This window comes from Hemicordylus capensis, chromosome 5 (assembly GCF_027244095.1).
Source record: "Hemicordylus capensis ecotype Gifberg chromosome 5, rHemCap1.1.pri, whole genome shotgun sequence".
Classification (NCBI taxonomy): domain Eukaryota; kingdom Metazoa; phylum Chordata; class Lepidosauria; order Squamata; family Cordylidae; genus Hemicordylus; species Hemicordylus capensis.
This window is the reverse complement of record NC_069661.1, coordinates 141,978,088-141,999,493: the sequence shown is the minus strand read 5'-3', so window position 1 is coordinate 141,999,493 and position 21,406 is coordinate 141,978,088. Positions and strand designations below refer to the sequence as shown.

General features: G+C 44.5%; 1 protein-coding gene across 8 annotated transcripts in view; it reads right to left on the bottom strand.

Annotated features, from left to right (window-relative positions):
• Positions 1 to 21,406, bottom strand: part of FRMD4A (FERM domain containing 4A) — a 614,972-nt gene that overhangs the window by 303,577 nt on the left and 289,989 nt on the right. The gene's annotated exons all lie outside the window — the stretch shown is intronic.

The following is a 21,406-nucleotide window of genomic DNA, read 5'->3' as shown; positions in this document are numbered from 1 at the left end:
GTTTGTGAAGTAAAGGGTGATCTGGAAAATTAGCAGCTAATAAGAATGGCAAAATATAAGGCTTCTCTCCCCTTACTCTCTTATTCACCTGGAAGAGCTGAACCCATTTCAGCAGAACCAAGAGCTTTACAAAAATCAGGTTACTTCTCCTGAGGCTGATTGTTAAAAAGGCAGTTCACCTAGTTAACTCCCCCACCTACAATCAACGCTTAGGGGTAACACAGAAGAACATAATCTTTCAGTTCTCTAGACAAAAGTCAATGGGGTGATGTGTAAGAGGTTTTCTTGAGCTTGACTTGCAACCACACATATTCTGATTATTTCAATGATTGTTTAAATTTAGCAATGTGTTGGGGTGACCAAGTGTAAAAATGAGACAAGGAGTCATGTGGAAATAGGTCTGATTTTTTAAAAAAATGCTCTGTATGAGAAGAGCATACAGATACTCTACAGCACAAGTACCACACATTTATATTGCCTTTAGAACAAATTGTAATTTTGCTAAAATGTTAAACAAAGATTAACATGCTGTAATACTTCCCCCAAGCAACAAGTCTAGGAGCTGGGTCTCACGATCCGTGAGACCTGGTTTCTTCGGGTGAGTGGGGAGGGAGCCCTGGGCGGCCAGATTGGCTGCCCACACGATTGCCGGATCCAAGATGGAGCCGGCGGGGGCTGGGTAGCTAGGGGGCCACGCGGCCCCCGCAAGTGCGCAGGGCATACTGGGGAGACCCCCGGAGCCGGGAGGTGGCTTTTCGCCTCCCGGCCGGGGGTCTACTCATGAGTAGGCACGGCACGAAGGCGCACTGCGGCTACTCACAATTGTAAAAAGCAGGTTTGCAGAGCGCTCACTCCGCAAACCTTTTTACCAGGCGTTCCAGAGTGGGTTAGCCGCTCCAGAAGCACTGGGCTCAGCTGTGAGCCCGGTGGTTCTGACGATCAGCAAAAATCGGGCTAGCGGAGGTGTTCCAGTGTATCATCCCTGCTACCTTGTCATGCCTTTGTTTGTAGTCAGTCTGTGAGATCTTTTTACAACAGCTGATTAGGTGGTCCACTGTTTCATCTGCTTCTTTACAAGGCGGCACTTGCTGTTTGTTGTTGATATTTCTACTTTTGCCCTTATTGCATTTGTTCTTAATGTCTGTTCTTGTGAAGCCAGTATTAAACCCTCTGTTTCTTTCTTCAAGTTGCCTGTCTTGAGCCACTGCCAGGTCTTGGTGATGTTTGATTTTCTGGTTATATCATGCAAATATTGACCATGCAGTGGCTTATTTTTCCATTTTTGTGCTCGGTTCTTGACTTGTTCTTTCTTGTAGGCCTGTTTTGTTTCATTGGTGTTGAATAGTTTCTTATTATTGACTATTTTAAGTGCGTCTTCTTCACTGTCCTTTATATATTCTTCAAGGCCTCTTTTCTCCTCCTCTACTGTTTGATGGACTTGCAGCATTCTTCTTCCACCTGAGCTGCGAGGGAGGTATAGCTTATCGACATCACTGCGGGGGTGCAGAGCATGATTGATGGTCATTATTTTCCTGGTCTTACGATCTAGTGTCTCTAGCTCTGCCTGGGTCCAGTCTATTATTCCTGCAGTGTATGTAATAATAGGTATAGATCAGGTCTTGTTGTTATTCATGTTTTATATCCTGCTCTTCCTCCAAGGAGCCCAGAGCAGTGTAGTACATACTTAAGTTTCTCCTCACAACAACCCTGTGAAGTCGGTTAGGTTGAGAGAGAAGTGACTGACCCAGAGTCACCCAGCAAGTATCATGGCTCAATGGGAATTTGAACTTGGGTCTCCCCGGTCCTAGTCCAGCACTCTAACCACTATACCACACTGGCTCATTTACACAAAAACATGTACAAATGTACAGACATCTGTACACTCATACAACATAACATCTGAATAGGGCTAATGATAACACAGATTCTCCATTCCTTCCCTTTCCAGTACTTCATTCATGCCTAAGTCATAATCCATCATGTTCACCAAAAGAGCCTCACTAAGTGAAAATGGGGGCAGAGAGAAATAAATTTAATGGTAATTACAGTAATTAATTTTGTCTCTTTAAAGGAAGATCAGATTGCCAGCTATTCTTCCTCTTATGGTAAAAACTGAAGGAGGAAGTTCTAACTTGTTGGCAAAATTCCATCCCACACAGAGCAATTAAAGAGTCTCCAATACTACGCTGTAAGCATTTGGCACAACAGACAGAGTTTATTTATAATGTAATTTATCCTGAAGGCTTCCAAGCCCCTGCTCCCAATTTTAGAAACATTTGTTTTTTCTAGGGTTTACATTTTCCCACCACTTATGTGAGAACTGAAATTTTCCCCTCAGAAAAATTTGTCCCTGTGTCAAAGGTTATTGCCCTAAAAATATCAGTAGAAGGTCAAACTAAATATAGTGCAGAACCAAAATCTCAAATTCTTGAGAAGTATCCAAAATAAACAGCTGTCTAGGAAACTAATGCAAGAAAATAGCTATGTAGTCTCTGAGAGAGTTTGTGTGTGTATGTATGTATATATATATATAAAATAATAGTCCTAAATTGCCTACCCAAGATTCTCTTGTACACTATACACAGTTCAAAGGTAATGTGTGGGGGAAAAGAAATCACAATACTGTAAGACGGGGGGGAAACACCTCATTTTTTATCCTTAGTCTAATACAACACTTATAAAAGTAAAATGACATGCAGCGTTCTATTAAGCTGTACTCCTCAGCCTTCTTTGGCTACTTTAAACAAGTTAAATATCCCATTGACTTGTTGATATAACATATGCTGTAACCTGGCTAAGTCTTAAGAAATGCAGCTTTGAGATACAACAGGTTTGCTAATAGGGTTAGTTTGTATTTAAACCTAGGCATCTTGTTGGTACTGTATTTACCTGAATCTAAGTTATTTCCTATTAAATATGGGGAGCAGGGGTCATCTTAGATTCAGATTCCTCTATCTTTAAAATGCATTTAGCCATTTTCAGAAGGGCGGTATAGAAATCAAATAAATAATAAATAAATACTATTTTAAGTAATCGTCTTACATTCAGAGTCACCTTCTATTCAGGGAAATATGGCACTCTTATCACCAGTCTGCTGTTTGCCCCTAGTGCCTCTTTTCCTTTGGTTTCATTCTCCATACTTCTCCCTATGTACTGCCACCTGCCTCTTCTCAAAACCTTTCTGCTTATGATAAGATCCATGTCCTCCTCTCTTCTTCTCCCTTTCTTGTCTATTTAATGCAGATTGTAAACCATCTGGGCTAGGACCATGTCAATTCTATGTTCACTTCATGTTGGTTTCATCATACAAATATTAATAATAAGAGCATCATGGAAAGCCACAAGTGGAAAATCCTCTGCTAAAGTCAAACTATAAACCACAATCCGTCCCTTAATTACTGCAAATAGAGCTCATTAATGTTCCCAGTCAACCACAGTATTTATTTATTTGTTTGTTTGTTTGTTTAACACATTTGTATACTGGCCAAAACACAAATCTTTGGGTGGTTTACAACAAAACAATAAAAACAGATAAAAAGATTAAAACATTACAACAATTTAATTTAAGACATATATTTATTGACTTTAAATCATTACTAATTGCCTTATATTTTTGTGCACAAATGGGATATTTTTGCACACAAAATATTTTTGTGTGCAAATTTGTGCACAAATTTTGTGCGCAAATAACTTGTCACTAGTTTTTCTCACCATCCTGGGCTTCATTATTCAGTCATCCAAAAACCTTCAAAGAGGAAAGTTAAGATACTTTATGTTTTCATTTGTGCTTTAAAAAGCATGGAAATGGCAAGTTAAGGTGCCCAACCTAACTTTGACACCATATAAGACTTTCTATGATCTTGTATATGATGCTGGCTTTAGAAATGAGGTTCCATGAACCCACACTTTGCCTTGGTCTTTCAGCTAGATTTTGGGCTGGGGAGGGATGATCCAGTTAGACATTCAATTGATGCAGCTTCTCATGGCACCCATTTGTGGAATAAGCTTCCTTGGCAGGTCTATCTGGCTCCTTCCTTGCTATGATTCCATTAGCAGATTATAATTGTTTTTATTTTAAAGGTGTTTCTATCCCACTGATGGTGTGTTGTATTATGTCTGCTGCTGGTATTCAAATCTAGCTGCCTTTTTTATTCTTATGCTTGTTTTTAACTTTCCATTTCTCATTGATATTTGTATTGCTTTTTACACAAGTTTTTAGTTTTTCTTATGAATTACATTGAGTGTCATTTGGCAAAGAACGTAGCTTATAAAAATGTGTTTGGTCCAATGCTAGCTTACTCACTGGCACCATATTCCCTAGATAAGAACTCTCCCTCCTGATTACAGTACTGCCTAAACAATGGAGGCTCTAGACTGGTAGTCCTTGAAGAGATGCAATATTCCATTGCACAATTTTCAAGGACTCCAAAGTAATTCTCATGGAAGTCAGATCCTCTGCCAGCAAAACCTCTTGAGCCCAATGGTTATAAGTAGCAATGCTAAACTGACCACAAGAATTACACATTTATCCTGTGCAGATGAGTTTACAAGTTAAGCACCACAACAGACCCATTATTACTTTTGCCAGGTGCCTGACAGAAGCTAGTCTTTAGTGGACTACCAGATGTGCATCGTGTCCAAGTGCATGGCTTCCAAGAATTTGACCTTGGATAACTTTTCTAAATTGAGGGAGGGGGAGATTTGTCAGCCAATCTGGAGATTTAATAGGGGGAAAAACCCAATTTGAACTGCATACAGCCAGCAGTTTTTGAGGAACAGGTGAGCAAACTGGAGCAGATGAATGCCTTCAGAAATAGGGTTTTTTAAAAAGTCTGTTACAAGGAAGGAAGGAAGGAAGGAAGGTGCTTATGTGAACTGTAAAAAGTGGTGCATGTGAAAATAGAGTAGGCTGAGGGAGAGGTTTTGAGAGAGGGGGGTTTTGGATGCAAGAGGCAAGGAAAAGAGAGCAGGGATCAGGGAACAGGGACAGCTGCTGTACTTGGAGTTAGTACTGAGAGTATTTAAAGGTAAAGGTAAAGTGTGCCGTTGAGTCGGTATTGACTCCTGGTGCCCACAGAGCCCTGTGATTTTCTTTGGTGGAATACAGGAGGAGTTTACCATTGCCTCCTCCCGTGCAGTGTGAGATTATGCTTTTCAGTATCTCCCTATATTGCTGCTGCCCGATAAACAGGTGAAACTCGGAAAATTAGAATATCGTGCAAAAGTCCATTAATTTCAGTAATGCAAATTAAAAGGTGAAACTGATATATGACACAGACGCATTACATGCAAAGCGAGATAAGTCAAGCCTTAATTTGTTATAATTGTGATGATCATGGCGTACAGCTCCTGAAAACCCCAAATCCACAATCTCAGAAAATTAGAATATTACATGGAACCAAGAAGACAAGGATTGAAGAATAGAACAATATTGGACCTCTGAAAAGTATAAGCATGCATATGTATTCAGTACTTGGTTTGGGCCCCTTTTGCAGCAATTACTGCCTCAATGCGGCGTGGCATGGATGCTATCAGCCTGTGGCACTGATGAGGTATTATGGAAGACCAGGATGCTTCATTAGCGGCCTTCAGCTCTTCTGCATTGTTTGGTCTCATGTCTCTCATCCTTCTCTTGGCAATGCCCCATAGATTCTCTATAGGGTCAGGTCAGGCGAGTTTGCTGGCCAATCAAGCACAGTACACTGTATAATTTTCAGAGGTCCGGTATTGTTCTATTCTACAATCCTTGTCTTCTTGGTTCCATGTAATATTCTAATTTTCTGGGATTGTGGATTTGGGGTTTTCATGAGCTGTACGCCATGATCATCACAATTATAACAAATTAAGGCTTGACTTATCTCGCTTTGCATGTAATGCGTCTGTCTCATATATCAGTTTCACCTTTTAATTTGCATTACTGAAATTAATGGACTTTTGCACGATATTCTAATTTTCCGAGTTTCACCTGTAGTACCAATGGGGATTCAAACCGGCAACCTTCTGCTTGTTAGTCATGCATTTCCCTGCTGTGCAACTTAAATTCCTGACAAAAAAGAGATATGCAAGAGATGGCTAAAGGTACATAAGATGTACCGCAAAATCGAGTTGATGCACTTTTTCCTTCTGTGGGGTAAGTCCAGCTTCTTCCCACATTTCCCACTGGCACCTAATTTTTATGGGGGAAACTAATGTTGTAGGGTTTTTTTTGAAATTGTAAGAACTGCTTTGGAAAAATGTATGTATGGGAGTTCTTAGTGACAACACAGGCACCAGCCAATCAGAACTGCATATGGCTGCCTCCAGCTGCAAACTGGTTGAAGTAGAGAATAGATTCTGTGTCTGACCAAAATGCTCTGTGTTCCCTGTCACAGTAGTCCGATACATTTGAATTCAGCTGGCCATAGAGTATGGTCTCAGATAACAGTCTGGGGAAATATGCTACAGCCACCTTGTGGAAACAAAACAAGAGTGGGAGGCGCTTCACACAATCGGTGTGAAGCGCTGGAGAGGGTTCTGCGGGGAGAGCGGGCTTAGCCTGCACTCCCTGCAGACGATAAAGAGGCAGCCCTGGGCGGCCGGACATGACTGCTGGCTCCGTCACGGAGCCGGCTGGGGCTGCAGGGATCAGAGGCTGCATGACCCCCGGAAGTAGGGTGTGTCCGAACCGGTCTGGAGGCCATTCTAAAGGCCTCCAAACTTCCAGACCGGTTCGGACTTGGCCGGTCCGGGTCCGGGTGGGGGGTCCCCCTTTAAGGGTGGGGAGGGCTTACTTACCCCTCCCGCCTCTTTACCCCCGCCAGAGGCCATACTGTATCGTCCCGCCGGGTAGACCGGGCCTCCAGCGGAAGTTTAGACGTCGTATCGCGCGCGCATGCGCGCCCCAGTCCTCAGTTGCTTCACAGACTTTGCCAAGAGAGGAGCTCTGTTCGGCGGGCTCCTCTCTTTTCTAAGAAACAATGCGGTGAGCACTCGGGGGGGCGGGATGGCGGCAGGGACAGCGGCAGTACCTTACTAATTTTTGCCCCTAATCCGCTCGCGGGGGGGGTGGCGGGGGCGGCTGGTTTCCAGCGCCCCATTTATTAGATACAATACAGCCTCTGGCGGGGGCAAAGAGGCGGGAGGGGTAAGCAAGCCCTCCCCGCCCTAAACGAAAGGCCCCCCTTCGGTGCTGGTCCGGACTGCTCCGGACCATGCACATCCCTACCCAGAAGGTCCAGGATGCCCTGCACAAGCATGTGGGGCATCCTGGAGAGACCCCCGAGCTGCAAGCAGCCTCCCAGTTGGGGGGTCTACCCATGTGCCGCCATGCGCTGCAGCAACACACGAGCAAAAGATGAGGTTAACGGAGCGCTCACTCTGTTAACCTCATCTAAGGGGGGTGTAATTAGGCAGGCTAGCCGACTTGGGAGCACCAGGCTCACCTGTGAACCCGGTGGTTCCTACATTCCCTGGAAAGCAGGCTAAGCCCCCTTAGCCCACTAGCCCACTTTAGTGATTGTGAGAATAGCTTCTGGGTCTGACCAGTGTCTGGATGGGAGACCTACTAAGATCCTGTGCATGTTGTTTTGAGTGCCATAGTGGAAGCAAGATGGGATAAAACCTAATAAAAAGTTTTGTAGAATAAAACAAAATAAATAAGAAGCAACAGCTATGGGAGGAAGTATTTTACAGTTTAAGAATATGATTCAAGAAAGGTACTGCTGAACAGTTGGACTGAATTGTGTCAAATGCAAAAGATGACAGGTTGCACTGAAGTATACTGGGACACTAAGGTGCAATAAAAAACCCAAATTGTGTGTGTTTACTTTGGGGTAAATTTGCCCAATAAATGAACACACACCTCCATTCCGGAGAAAATTTGAACTAAACGCCGGGTGTGAAAAACTTCCAGGTGCAGTTTCTTTGATTTCTCAGACAGAATTTTTATCATATTATTTTTCTGGCAACTAGAAGTTTTAAACATGTTCTTCCCCCCCCCAAAAAAAACCTTTTTCTTTACCCACAATGAAACAGAGCAAGAGGTTAAAACACACACACACACACACAAACGTGTCAAGCACTTTATGAAACATTTGGGGCTAATTATTCCTTTCTGGAACTTTTTTCCTTCTTGAAGGAAAGCTATTTCAGACTCATAAATGCTTAAACATGTAACCATAAAGTCTGAGGATTCTCAAGGGTGGCTATAGAGTTTGCTTATTTTCTAGACGTAGCACTATAGAAACACCACACTGTTACAGCCCCCCCCCCCCCGTTACAAGGTCCAGGATCTTTACATCTTTGCATAAGCAGGAGTTAACTTCCACAGAACATAATCCATTTACTCCCATGGAGTTCAGAATCACATTACGGTATTCTAAGTACAGTCTGACCACAGAGATCTGAATCTGAACTATTACTGAAAAGCTCCCAGTAGCTCATTCTGAACCTACTAGCATCCATTCCACCTACAGGGAATGATTTTGGAGTCTTACGTTTTCTGAAATTGAACAGCCAAGTCTGGTTTTGTGGTATTAGCTAGATATCTGTGGATAACCTCCTGACATTAAATGTGTGGTTCAATAATAGCTCTCCTTCCCTTTGAGTAGCATATGATAGTGCTCATTCCCCCTTTCTGTTTTGGCTATGTGAGCAGATCACTGAAGACACAGCTTCTGGCTGCATTTCTATGCACACTTACTTGTAAGTAAGTCCCACTGAACACAGCAGGCTTTGAGTGAACATGAATTAGGCTGGGTTGTAAACAAATACAGCAGTGACAGATTTCTGTGTTAAGTGATTTCCATTGGTTGGATGGTAACACTCTTTTGTTCAGTGTTTTAAAGTGTGCTTCAGAGATATGCAGAACTGCACTGCATTAAACAAAGGCATAAATAAAGCGCTTTTGTTTTGCAATTCCAACTGTGCAAGGCTTTGTAAAGTAAATCTTATATAGTTCAATAGAACTTACTCCCAGGTAAACATATATGGACTGCAGCCAAATACTGTTGTTGTTGTTGTTTCTTCTGCTTCTGCTTCTTCCCTGAGTAGACGTTAGATTCTAAAACCTTTTCATTGAGAAAGGTTAACCTCAAATAATGTGTCAGGCTTGATCCTTCTTCTTGTTTTGATAACTGAATGTGTTTGTCTTCTTTGTGTTAAAGTGAGAACTGGTCCTAGGAGTTTCCCATGGCCTTGCTACTGGTTACCTCTTACTTGTTGTATTACTTATGTCCTGATCTTCCTGCTGGTGGGAAGATTCTCCCCTTCAGCCAAGAAGAATTGCTCCCAATTTATACTGACATTTTGGAATCAGGTCATACACCCATCGTAATAATATGTTAGCTATAAATCGAGCTCATTCCACTTCCCAGTCTCCATTTCCTCAAGCTTCATAGTCTCATGCCTCAATGTAGATTAATGTGGAATGTTAAGACCTCATGCCTCAAAGCCAAAAAAAGAAAAGAAAAAGGCATCTAGAGAGCTCAAATCTCACATTTATCTAACCAATGATGGAGTTATCAATCAAGAACCATATGTTTTGCAAATGTTAAATGGTATGTTTAATATTTCAGGCCTCATCTTTCACATGCACATTGATCAGCCTTGTCTTTATAGGGAGCTTGTGTAATGTGTCTTCAGCCCTGGATGCCTAATCACCATGAAATATAATAAAATGTCTTCAAACAAATGGAAGAATGGGAACATTAACTGAAAGGTATATGCGGATTGTTTTGTTCTATCTTTCCTTTATCTATACCTCTTCTATCCAAGAGATTGTGCACCCTCGTTGAGACACTCTCCCAAACAGCGCTGGACATAACCATACCTGCAAATTAATGGCTTGGGAAAACAGTTTGGGAACACTATTTTGTAAGCAGAAATTCTGAGGTTAAATCCTTGGCACTCTCAGTTAAATAGGGAGGGATCTTGGGTAGCAGGGCTAAGAAAGTTCTCTGCTCAACATTCTAGAAAGCTGCTACTAGTCAAAGGAGACAGTTCTGGGGTAAATGGATCAATGGTCTGACTCAGTTAAAGGCAGTTACATATGTATGTGAGAGCAAAGCATCTCATATAGAAGTGGGGTCCCCCAGGGATCTGTACTGGGACTGGTGCTTTCTAATTTATTCATAAATGATCTAGAAGTTGGGGTAAGCAGTAAGGTGGCCAAATTTGCAGATGACACCAAACTATTTAGTGAAATCCAAAACAGATTGTGAGGAGCTCCAAAAGGATCTCTCCAAACTGGGTGAGTGGGTAACAAAATGGCAGACGTGGTTCATTGCACATTGGGACAGAAAAATCCAACTTCAGGTATATGCTGATGGGATCTGAGCTGTCAGGGACTGACCAGGAGAGGGATCTTGGAGTTGTTGGCGACAGCTCCTTGAAAGGGTCGACTCAACATGTGGCAGCTGTGAAAAAGGCCAACTCCATGCTAGGGATCATTTGGAAGGGGATTGAAAATAAAACTGCTAATATTATAATGCCCTTATACAAAACTATGGTGCAACCACACTTGGAGTACTGCGTACAATTCTCGTCACCATACCTAAAGATGGACATTGTAGAACTGGAAAAGGTGCAGAAGAGGGCAACCAAGATGATCAGGGGCCTAGAGCACCTTCCTTATGAGGCAAGGCTACAACACCTGGGGCTTTTTAGTTTAGAAAAAATGCAACTGCGGGGAGACATGATAGAGGTCTATAAAATCATGCATGGTGTGGAGAAAGTGGGTAGAGAAAAAACGCTCTCCCTCTCACATAACACTAGAACCAGGGGTCATCCTATGAAATTGATTGCCAGGAAATCTAGGACCAACAAACGGAAGTACTTTTTCACACAATGCATAATCAACTTGTGGAATTCTCTGCCACAAGATGTGGTGACAGCCAACATCCTGGGTGGCTTTAAGAGGGGTTTGGATAATTTCATGGAGGAGATGTCTAACAACAACTACTAGTCAGAGGCCAAGATGCCTCTGAATACCAGTTGCAGGGGAGTAACAGCAGGAGAGAGCGCATGCCCTCAACTCCTGCCTGTAGGCTTACAGCAGCATCTGGTGAGCCACAGTGTAAAACAGGATGCTGGACTAGATGGGCCTTGGGCCTGATCCATCAGGGCTGTTCTTTGTTTCAGGAGAACTCCCAAACTATGTACCTGTTCTTTCTGGGGGAGTGTGTCCCCATCCAGAACAGGCAGAACTAAACCATCTCCTGAGTTAGTAATAGTAGCCACAAAATATTTGAGCTGAAAAGGGATTTAAATGTGTGGGTAACTTGAGGCAGATGAAGCATTATTTCTAACAGCAAAATATCTAGCAGTTGAAGAAACCACAGACTTAAAATTACAAAGTTACAATATAACTATTGTTGATACAATATATTCTATAAATATATACAATATGCAATATTGTATACTGTATACTTATATACAATATAGTTACAATATAAATATTTTGGACAAATATTTCCTGTATCAAATCGGCAGTGTTGGGATTCAGAGAATTAATTCATAATGATTTTGAACTCAGAAATTGTGGGTTGTGTGCTTATATTTATCCAGATTTTGTGGGACGATGAGCTCACTTGTAATTTACATTATTGTAGAGCTAATCACTAACTTTGTACATCACAAACTGGTCTTGAATATGCTTTCCTTGGACTGCTCCATAAATATAAACTGTGAAAATGGTCATATCTGGCCAGGCTGGGACACTGGGCTTTCATATCTCAATATAGGCTCAGAGGGTGTTCTCCAGCCTAAGGACCCTGAGGTCAGTTGCCGAGGGTTGTGCTGGATCTGGGAGTTGGCAGGGCTGAGAAAGCTGGACTCCAGTCTCCAGACTCTGAAGCAGTCAGAGGGCATTGCTTTATTGACCAGGCAAGCACATAAGGTGAGGCTTCTAGCCTAACTAACACAGAGCCAATGTTTCCTTCTATACCAGATGAAGACTGGGAATACCCATTCTGAGAATACCCAGCCCCACGTTGCCCTCTTAGCCAGTTCTAGGCCATGTGTTGACTGGCTCCAAGTTTGAGGGGACCCTTGGCAAGGCATCCTGTAGTGTGAGTCAGTCCCTCTAAGGTTTGTGGGTGGGTTGGGTGTCTGGTTGTGGGGGGAAAGTTGGGCTTTCCCCCTCCTTTCTGTGGCCACAGATGGGTAGATACCATTCTCCCCACCACCACCACAATGCCCCTGACATAAGCATTTTCAAAGGGGACAAATTGTTGTGGGGGCGGGAGGGGGGATGGCAAGCACAAGAGGGCCCAAGGGCAGGTATCAGTGTGATGCTGCACTTGAAATATCTACATTAAAGATGATACTAACTTGTTATGCCAGCAAATAAATACTCTGGACTGGGTGTACCAACAACTGCTTGGCCATGTGTCTTCCACACAGCTGTGTGCCTGTGCCTGTTTACACAGCAAAACTCAGCCTGTCAGGAATTGCTCCTTCTCAGCCCTGCCCAACTTTGGAAGACAATGGGATCTCCTGGTAGTAACCCCCAGCCATTACTGCCCTCTAAGGAAACATCATCATGACTATTAGCAAATATACACTGAATAGGTCACAACAGCCATTACAACATAGCCTGAGTACAGAGAAGCGATAATCCCAGATCTTGGTCCATTTGCATCCTGTATCCTCTATTTCACAAATAAAGATGCATCACAATTAGAGTATTCCCAACCCAGCAACTCTAGTTCAACTAAGCCATGCAGATAGGTTGACTCGGGAAGAAGTCTGATTTACTTCACTTTTAAAAGAACTATTTTGCCCTGTTCACCTCTAAGCTGAGGTAAGGGGGGAGGGCTGTCTTTTATAACAAATGGAGCACACAATGGAGGGGAGATTGACAAAATCTATCCCTTCCCTGCCTGCTCTGTCCCGCTGCTTTAAGCAGTTTCTACTCTACCTAGCTTTCAGAGTCAGCGGAGGAGGAAGAAGAGTTTAAGAGTAGCAGAGCACAGCAATGTAGAGAGAGGGAAGGAGGGTGTTAAGTTTTACTCCCTTCCCTATGTGCTCCTTTTGGTAGAAAAATGTAGATTGTGCCATCACCACATTATAGGCAAGCAGGACAAGCACATATTTAAGAAACACAGTTGCTCCAAACATCTAGTTTGGCCCTCAGTTGAAGGAAGGCAAGGCTGTTGCTATTTCCCTAAAGTTTGAATATATGGTACAGCATTTGTAGTGCAGAGTGCTTAAGCCAGGGGCATAGCAAGGTTGGAGTGGGCCCAGAGACAAGATTTTAAAATGGGCCCCCCACCCCACTGAAGCTCAGCTCAAAGGTTTTGTAAGTTGTGGATGACGCAAGTCATTTAATGGTACTAGAGAAAGGCATGCTGTTCTGGTAGCTCCAGGTCTTAACACCAATTTTGGAGGATGAATACAACTGAAGGAAGTCCGGGCGGGTGTGCAGCTGGGTGAGTCAGTCATGTGACTTGCCTCTGGAGGCCCCCCACCAAGGAACTGAGCCCCCAGACAACTGTCTTGCCTTGCCCTATTATAGTTACGCCCCTGGCTTATGCCCAGGAAGTAAGCAGAGCAGCAGACAGTGGATGAGGTGGTTTGGATTGCAGTTAAGATGTTTGCTAAGGACTGTGGTTCACATATGTATTATAGGGATGTGCAAACAGGTTCAACGTTGAACATGTTTGACATCGAACCTGTTCGGTTTGATGGTTCAGGGTCAAACTGAACCATCCCCTGTTTGGTCCGAACCTGGACCAAACACCCCCCAACAGTTGCGGGGTTCACAGACCTTAAATTTTTTTTTACCTTACCCCATTCGGGGGAGTTGTTGGAGGGGGGGAATCCGCGGAGGTTCCCCCTCCCCCCACCAGCTTCCCTTGCAGCCCAAACCAGCCCATTCAGCTGGCTCTTTGGCCCATTCAGGTCTTCTCCCTCCAGCACGGAGGCCATTTTGGAGGAGACCACACCTGTGCCATTGGCCTCTGTATGGCCTGGGTCATGCAGAGGCCAATTGAGGTGCAGCGGCCTCCAAAATGGCTGCTGTGCTGGAGGGGGAAGGCCCGAATGGGCCGAAGAGCCGGCCGAATGGGCTGGATTGGGCTGCAAGGGAGGCCAACGGGGGAAGGGGGACATGGACGGACACCCCCCCACCGCCTCCAACAGCTCCCCCGAGAAGGTAAGGTAGGGGTTTCTTGGTTAAAAAAAGGTCTGCAAACCTCCCCGGACTGAACTGGGGTGTGTGTGTTGAGGGGTGCCGGACTGAACTGACCTGGCCTGGTTTGAGTCCAGTCTCAGAATGAACCAGGACAGCCGGTTCCATGCACACCCCTAGCGTAGCCATCATAATGGCAACATCATGATGCTATGTACATGTGAATAGACTAAAGTTGTCAACTGACCCAGAAGATACTGCTCACATCATCACATCACACTGCCAGGATGCACACACTAACCAAGGTGAGGTTGAGACCAGTGTTTTGCAGTGTCTGAGTGGGGGAGGAAAAACAGTCAGAAGGAATGCAATGTAGCCTTCAAGGGGAACAGAGGTTTGAGTTTTGCAGGTGGCTAGAAGGATGAGCCTTGGGGAGGAGAGCTGGTCTTGTGGTAGCAAGCATGACTTGTCCCCATAGCTAAGCAGGGTCTGCTCTGGTTGCATCTGAATGGGAGACTTGATGTGTGAGCACTGCAAGATATTCCCCGCAGGGGATGGAGCTGCTCTGGGAAGAGCAGAAGGTTTCAAGTTCCCTCTCTGTCTTCTCCAAGATAGGGCTGAGAGAGATTCCTGCCTGCAACCTTGGAGAAGCCGCTGCCAGTCTGTGAAGACAATACTGAGCTAGATGGACCAATGGTCTGACTCAGTATATGGCAGTTTCCTATGTTCCTATGTTCCTTGGGGAGATGCTGCTTGATTTTGGACAATTGATGCTGCTTTACATAGTGTGGTCTGTCTGGATGTCTGTCTGCTTCTTCAAACTGGACATGCTGTTTGTAAATAAACAGACATCACAAATATGCCCAAAGTCTGAAAGCTCTCTCTCATCCAAAAGGAGATGAAACAATTAGTGCTGCCCCTGGAAGTTCTCACTGCTCAGGGAAATGGGGAGCATGCAATAATATTTTTCAGTTCCTGCTGCCCTTCCAAGTTTTTTATTTTGTTTTCTGCCTGGGAACAGATGTGCAACTATGTCTCAACCTGATATCCTGCCTGCAAAATAGGGCGGGAGATCCCAATGGGAATCCTGTTGTTTAAAGGCCCTTTCAGACAAAGTTTGGCATTTTCAGTTCCTGTGCAGCAAGAACTGAGGGCCCAAATCTGGAAACAGTCTCCAACTCTCTCAGGCTTCCACTAAACCAGTGAAGTGGAACTCCACTCTTAATGCAGCCTCTGACACTGTGCATAAATAAAAAGGCACAAAAGAACTTGAAAACAAAACAATAAAATGTGTCTATTACACCCTAGAGGGCATTTTTGGGTTTGGTTTCATTGAGCAGTACAGTTCTCCTTTTATCTAACTCCATTTAACCATGAAGTTTTATAACTTTATTCAGCATTATCTGCCCATACACATATCCTTGTAAGCTGTGATGGTGGGCAGAACTCAACGATGTAATGGCACTAATGGAGCTGTGGATGAAAACAACAGCCCTGTGTCTAGTTCTTCCCTCTTCCCTGTAACAGCTAGCGAAACACACTCATGACATGTCAGCATGCCATGAGTTTCCTTGCCAGCAGCAGCCAATCCTGTGGAGTGGGAAACTCAATGCATAATGATGCAATGTGATGTCACACAGTGAGCTTCATTAGACATTACAAGGAAGAGGGGTAGGCCTAGACATGGGGAAGTCCCCATGCCTGCTATTGAAAATGAAATGCTTATGTCCAAAACATGGATAGGAGAAATAGCATCATTCACAAAACATCAACATAGGGCATAAGGAGTCCATATTTTTATATGCACATAAGGACTCCATACTTTTGTACATCCACCATGCCAAAAGTTACCTAAAGCTAAAACGAGGATGCAAAATGAATGCATGTAGAATGGACATGCTTGTATTCCCTGAATGGGCTTTGATACATAGCACAAGAGGACTTCAAATGTGCTTCCAAAGATTAGTGTTATGGGTCCATCCACAGCATTCCAGTTTGGATAAATGATTCAGCAGCTAGCATAATTAGCTAATCATTTCTAGGCCCAAGAGCTAGGGAAGGAGGATATAAAGTAGAAGAAACTGTCTCACCAGGATCGCCACCGTGTAACTAAGACTCCAGACATAGACTTTTAAATTGCCCACTTAATGCAGGCCACCAGGTAGCTAGAAATGTGGTGATGAGGGGCTCAAGGGTGCAGGAATTATTGCAGAACATCTTGAACATAAATATTCTTAACCCAATGTGTTCAAATTTATTTAACCGTTTTCCTTCTCTGTGAACAACTGGGAAGAATATAATCGGAATAGTACAATTTTTCTTATATTTCCACAAGTAAAGGCCTAGAGATTTACTTTTTAAAGTGAAAGCTTTACAAGTCCAAATATACAAGTCCAAGTTTTACATTTGCATGGACAAAATGTCTGAAGCAGGAGCTGCTTTAATCCTTATGATTGAAAATGCCTTCACAACTGCATCACATTCTATCATTTTACTTTTTATGAATGCCCATGTTTTAGCACAAGACCAGAAGGAAGCATATGTTGTTAAGCTGCTGCTTCTGACAATAAGTCATCTTTCCTATAACAAACTACACTACCCTGCTGAATGTCATCTGGTCTAACTCTAACATTTTTTCCAAATTTCCTTTCTCACTCAACTGTTACAGGAAGAGGTGTTTCATGGCAAGCAATTTCAATTGTACTGTAAGGATGTAGGATTGCCAGCCTCCAGTACTGGAACATAGGAACATAGGCAGCTGCCATATACCAAGTCAGACCATGGGTCCCTCTAGCCCAATATTGTCTACACAGACTGGCAGTGGCTTCTCCAAGGTTGCAGGCAGGAGTCTTTCTCTGCCCTATCTTGGAGATGCCAGGGAGGGAACTTGAAACTTTCTCATGCAATCATGCAGGTGCTCTTCCCAGAATGGCCCCATCCCCTCAGGGGAGTGTCTTACAGGGCTCACACATGTCTCCCACTCAAATGCAAACCAGGGCAGACTCTGCTTAGAAAATGGGACAATTCATACTTGCTACCACAAGACCAGCTCTCATCCCTCTCCTCTGGCCTGGGGTCTCCAGGCATCGGCATCAATTTCCAGATTACTATAGAAAACCAAAATTGATTGGAATGATTACTTCTTGTGATCTGCTCATGCAGCCCTTAGAACTACAGCATAATAGAGTTGGAGGGGGCCTCATGGGCCTTCTAATTCTTCCCCCTTCTAATTCTGCCACCAAATGGCACTTCCGCTTTTCTTTTCTCTACTAAAATGACACCTCTAATGCCTTCCTTCTGTCAAATTGATTTAAGAAAGGAAGAAGAAAGCAGTGAGGTGTCCTGGAGGGTGCTGGGTGGACTGCCACGCTGCCTTTAAGAACAGGTCCGAAGGGGCCTGCTCCACCCGGCTTCATGTAGTGCTAGCCCTGGTTAAAAAATACGAGTGGAGGAGTGAAGTCACAGCTGATGAAAGCGTGATTTCTACTCACGACTGCAGAAGTATGTATTATCAGCTGACTCCAGTAATTAGATGTGACACACCATATACGGCTGCCACCAAAAAAAGCAAGAATTCTTGTCTCTTCACCCCATAATGTTTAGTCACACATTCCACTGTTGTAAAGCCATCACTTTCTGCATTCCCCACCAGCACCAGGAGCACCAGTAATGATATGGAGCATTTGGCAGGGTTCCATGACGTGATAATGTCTCAAATGGATATGTTTCCTTAAATGTTACAGTGAAGAATGAGGAGAGAACTCAATACTGGGCTGCCATTTCCAGTGACATCCCCATAGTCAGTGTCACCTATTGTTCTGCACTGATAAAGCTTCTCACAGGATATACAGTGGATGGGTTTGGAAATACTTCATCTACCAGCCAAGTGTATGCAATAAGGATTTGTGTGTGCCATGAGTGTGCACTTCCTTTCCCCCTCCTGAAGTGCCTGGTTGCCTTTCCCCAAGTAAGTGTGTGTGTGTGTGTGTGTGTGTGTTGTCCAAACCACTACTCTATATGAGCTATTATTTGTAAGATGTGTAGAGGGGCGTGTCATCCAAACTGTGCCCTCATGCAATTACAGTAAGGTGCAGAGGCATAACTGGGGAAAACGGTGCCCCGGGCAAGCTCTGCCTCTGAAATTGCGACCCCCCCCCCATCCTTACTCTATCCTTGCCAGCTCACACCGCTGCTACCTGCGCCCTGGCCGTTGGCCTGATGGAGTCGTCGTGTGCCCCCTGGGATGGCTTGTGGGGAGTGAGCACCAAGGTCGTCAGCCCCCCTATCCCTTAGTGACCGCGCGGCAGCGGTGAGTCGCCGAGTACAGAGCAACGCCGGGCCTGAACTGCGCAGGTGCGCTTTGCAGTTGGGAAGCGACGCCGGGCCAGACAGCAGGCCTCGGCGTTGCTCTGTACTCAGTGATCCACTGCTGCCCGCCACCGCTGTGCGGTCGCTAAAGGATAGGGGGGCTGACGACCTTGGTGCTCACTCCCCACAAGCCATCCCAGGGGGCACACGACGACTCCGTCAGGCCACCGGCCAGGGTGCAGGTAGTGGGCACGCGAGCTGGCAAGGGCATGCGGCTGCCGCCCTGAAAAAAATTTTTTTTGTGGGGATGGGGGGGGATCGGGGGGGTCATGGCACTTTTTGGTGCCCCCCCATGACCCACCAAGTGGCGCCCAGGGCACGTGCCCTGCCTGCCCCCCCTATAGTTACGCGTCTGGTAAGGTACCCCAGCACTCTGGAAGGGCAGAAGGACAGATGTGCTCATGCTGTGCCTTATCACGTTCTAGGGGCAGTGTCAAAGTACTGTCCAAACAAGCACCTTGAAATAAATCACTACAAGCTGAAGATGATGTGCAGACTGCAGGTGTAATGATGAGTAAGTAAAATTACACCCACTTTACATATCTTGTATTTGTGGCTGAGACAAAGCATTTTGCTCAGCTTATCTACCAAAGACTATAATTTGAGTTTGTTTGTCATAAAGCTACATTTTGACTGCAATCGACTGGGTCACTCATATTAGATACAGGAAGATCATTCACATGATCAGTTGGGAAGGTGAGAGCCTTTGCTACACTCCTCTTCCCCTCATACTATGAGCAAAATGTTGCTGGGAGCACCATCCACACTCCCTGCTTGCTACAATGCATTTTCAGAGAGTCGGGACAATGCATCCCGGCCTCCGGGTAGCCCACAATGTGCTGCGCACTGAGCACAGTGCACTGAGGGATTCCCCTAGGAGATGGCTCCCAGCATTGGGAGTCTCTCCAGGAGGCACCACACACTCACACAGTGCTTTCAGGGACTTCCAGGGGCCGGGAGGACCCCAAACCCCACCGCTCGCACAGGCTCCATGATGTAGCTGGTAATCATCTGGGCAGCTGATCTGGCCATAGAGGGACAACTAAACTATTGTCTGCGGGGAGAGCGGGTTAAACTCGCTCTCCCTGCAACCCCCCTTTAGGTTCTTTACACTGCTAGTGTGAAGAGCATCACTGTCAATCAAAAGGAATTTAAACTTAGGAACCTCCTCTGGAGATAATTCCTAAAGGGAGGGGCTATAGGATGTAGTAAACAGGGTCTATAAAATTCAGTTGGAGATAAATGACATTCTCAGATAGGGCTGGAGGGAGCCAGAGTTAGATAGAGCTGGACAGCTCAGAGAGATAGATAAGGTTGACTAGGACTAGAGAGAAGATCTCTGGTTAGGGTCTCTAGAGCAGGACTGAGTGAGGGTGGAACTGGGAGGTTGGTGGCTAGGTTGTACAAATCTGAAAATCAAACTTGACTATCACGATGTGAATTCTGGGAGTGTGTGGTTTAATACATATGTTATGCTTTACTGGTCAATGACAGAAATAAACTTATCTCTCTATCTACACAGGTTATGCAGAAAAGCCCTGCTGGATCAGGCCCAAGGCCCATCTAGTCCAGCATCCTGTTTCACACAGTGGGCCACCAGATGCCAGGCGAGAGCAGAGGGCATGCCCTCTCTCCTACTGCTGCTCCCCTGCAACTGGTATTTAGAGGCATCTTGCCTCTAAGGTTGGAGGTGGCCTGTAGCCTTCAGACTAGTAGCTATTGATAGACCTGTCCTCCATGAATTTATCTAAAGCCCTCTTAAAGCCATCCATGCTGTCACAACATCTTTTTGCAAAAAATTCCATAGGTTGATTATAGGTTGTGTCCCAGGAAAGGTGTTGAAAGTCTAAATAAGCTTGTTTCCCCTTAATAGAGACCTCAGTATCTTTACTGTAAAGCCTTTGTTGACACACTGACACAATCTTATATAAGTACCACAGTTTTGAATACCAGATTGAAATATAAGAAGTGGTGTACTGACAAGCAAGTAAATAATAAAGTTGTCACTTTGTTTCAGAAACCATTACGTGTGCGATCCTACCTTGTAGAGAATAGAAACCCACTGAAGCTACTGTTCCGGAATAAAGCTATTTTACTTGGTTTAGAATGTTAAAACTGTTTCAACTGTGCCCACATTACCACTCGGGTGCAATACCAAAATTAGTGTTAGAAATCCAAATTAGGATATAATTTGGTGGTGGCAGTGTAATAAAGAAACAAAGGGTTTATAAAGAAACAAAAGGGTCACAAACACATTGTTTCTTTTAACATCTCTATGTTTTAAACACTAATCTCCTAGTCCAACCTCGGGTGAGTCCCTGACACAGCTAAATGTGGGCTTAGCTAAGATTATTCTCCATGAAGTTTTCTAATTCTAACACCATCTATGGTATTTCACGAAAGATAGAATTTGAAGCAAGGAGAGCTGGATGGGGATATGGAGAAGAGAGGCAGCTGAGAGAGCTGAGTGTACAAGAGTTGAGTGTGCATTCTTACAGCAGCTGGGCCAGAAGCAGCACCTCTCCCTTTTTCGTGTTGATTTTGGCCTGGCTAATGCTAATGCCCCGTGCAAAGCTGGAGTGTGCTTCTGCACCATTTCTAGAAGGCTCCAGCATACACTCCATCTGTGTGCAGGGTGGTGGCAGCAACTAGACCAATAACAGTGATTTAAAAAGTTGTGCACCACTTCTGATCCACTTTCCCTGTGCAAAATGAGGATGTGGTCAATGCACTCTGTGATGATGCAGAAGGTTATGGGGCACACTCCAACTTGTGCCCTGCCTGTTCCTGAACAGGCTAGAGAAAAGAAGTGATATGATCAGACAATGGTTGTGGGGATGGTACTGATTTCTACCTCTTATCCACCATGCAAAGTATCCTGCTGCCAGAATAAGTTCTTTGCCAGAGGCATTCGCCACTTACTTTACC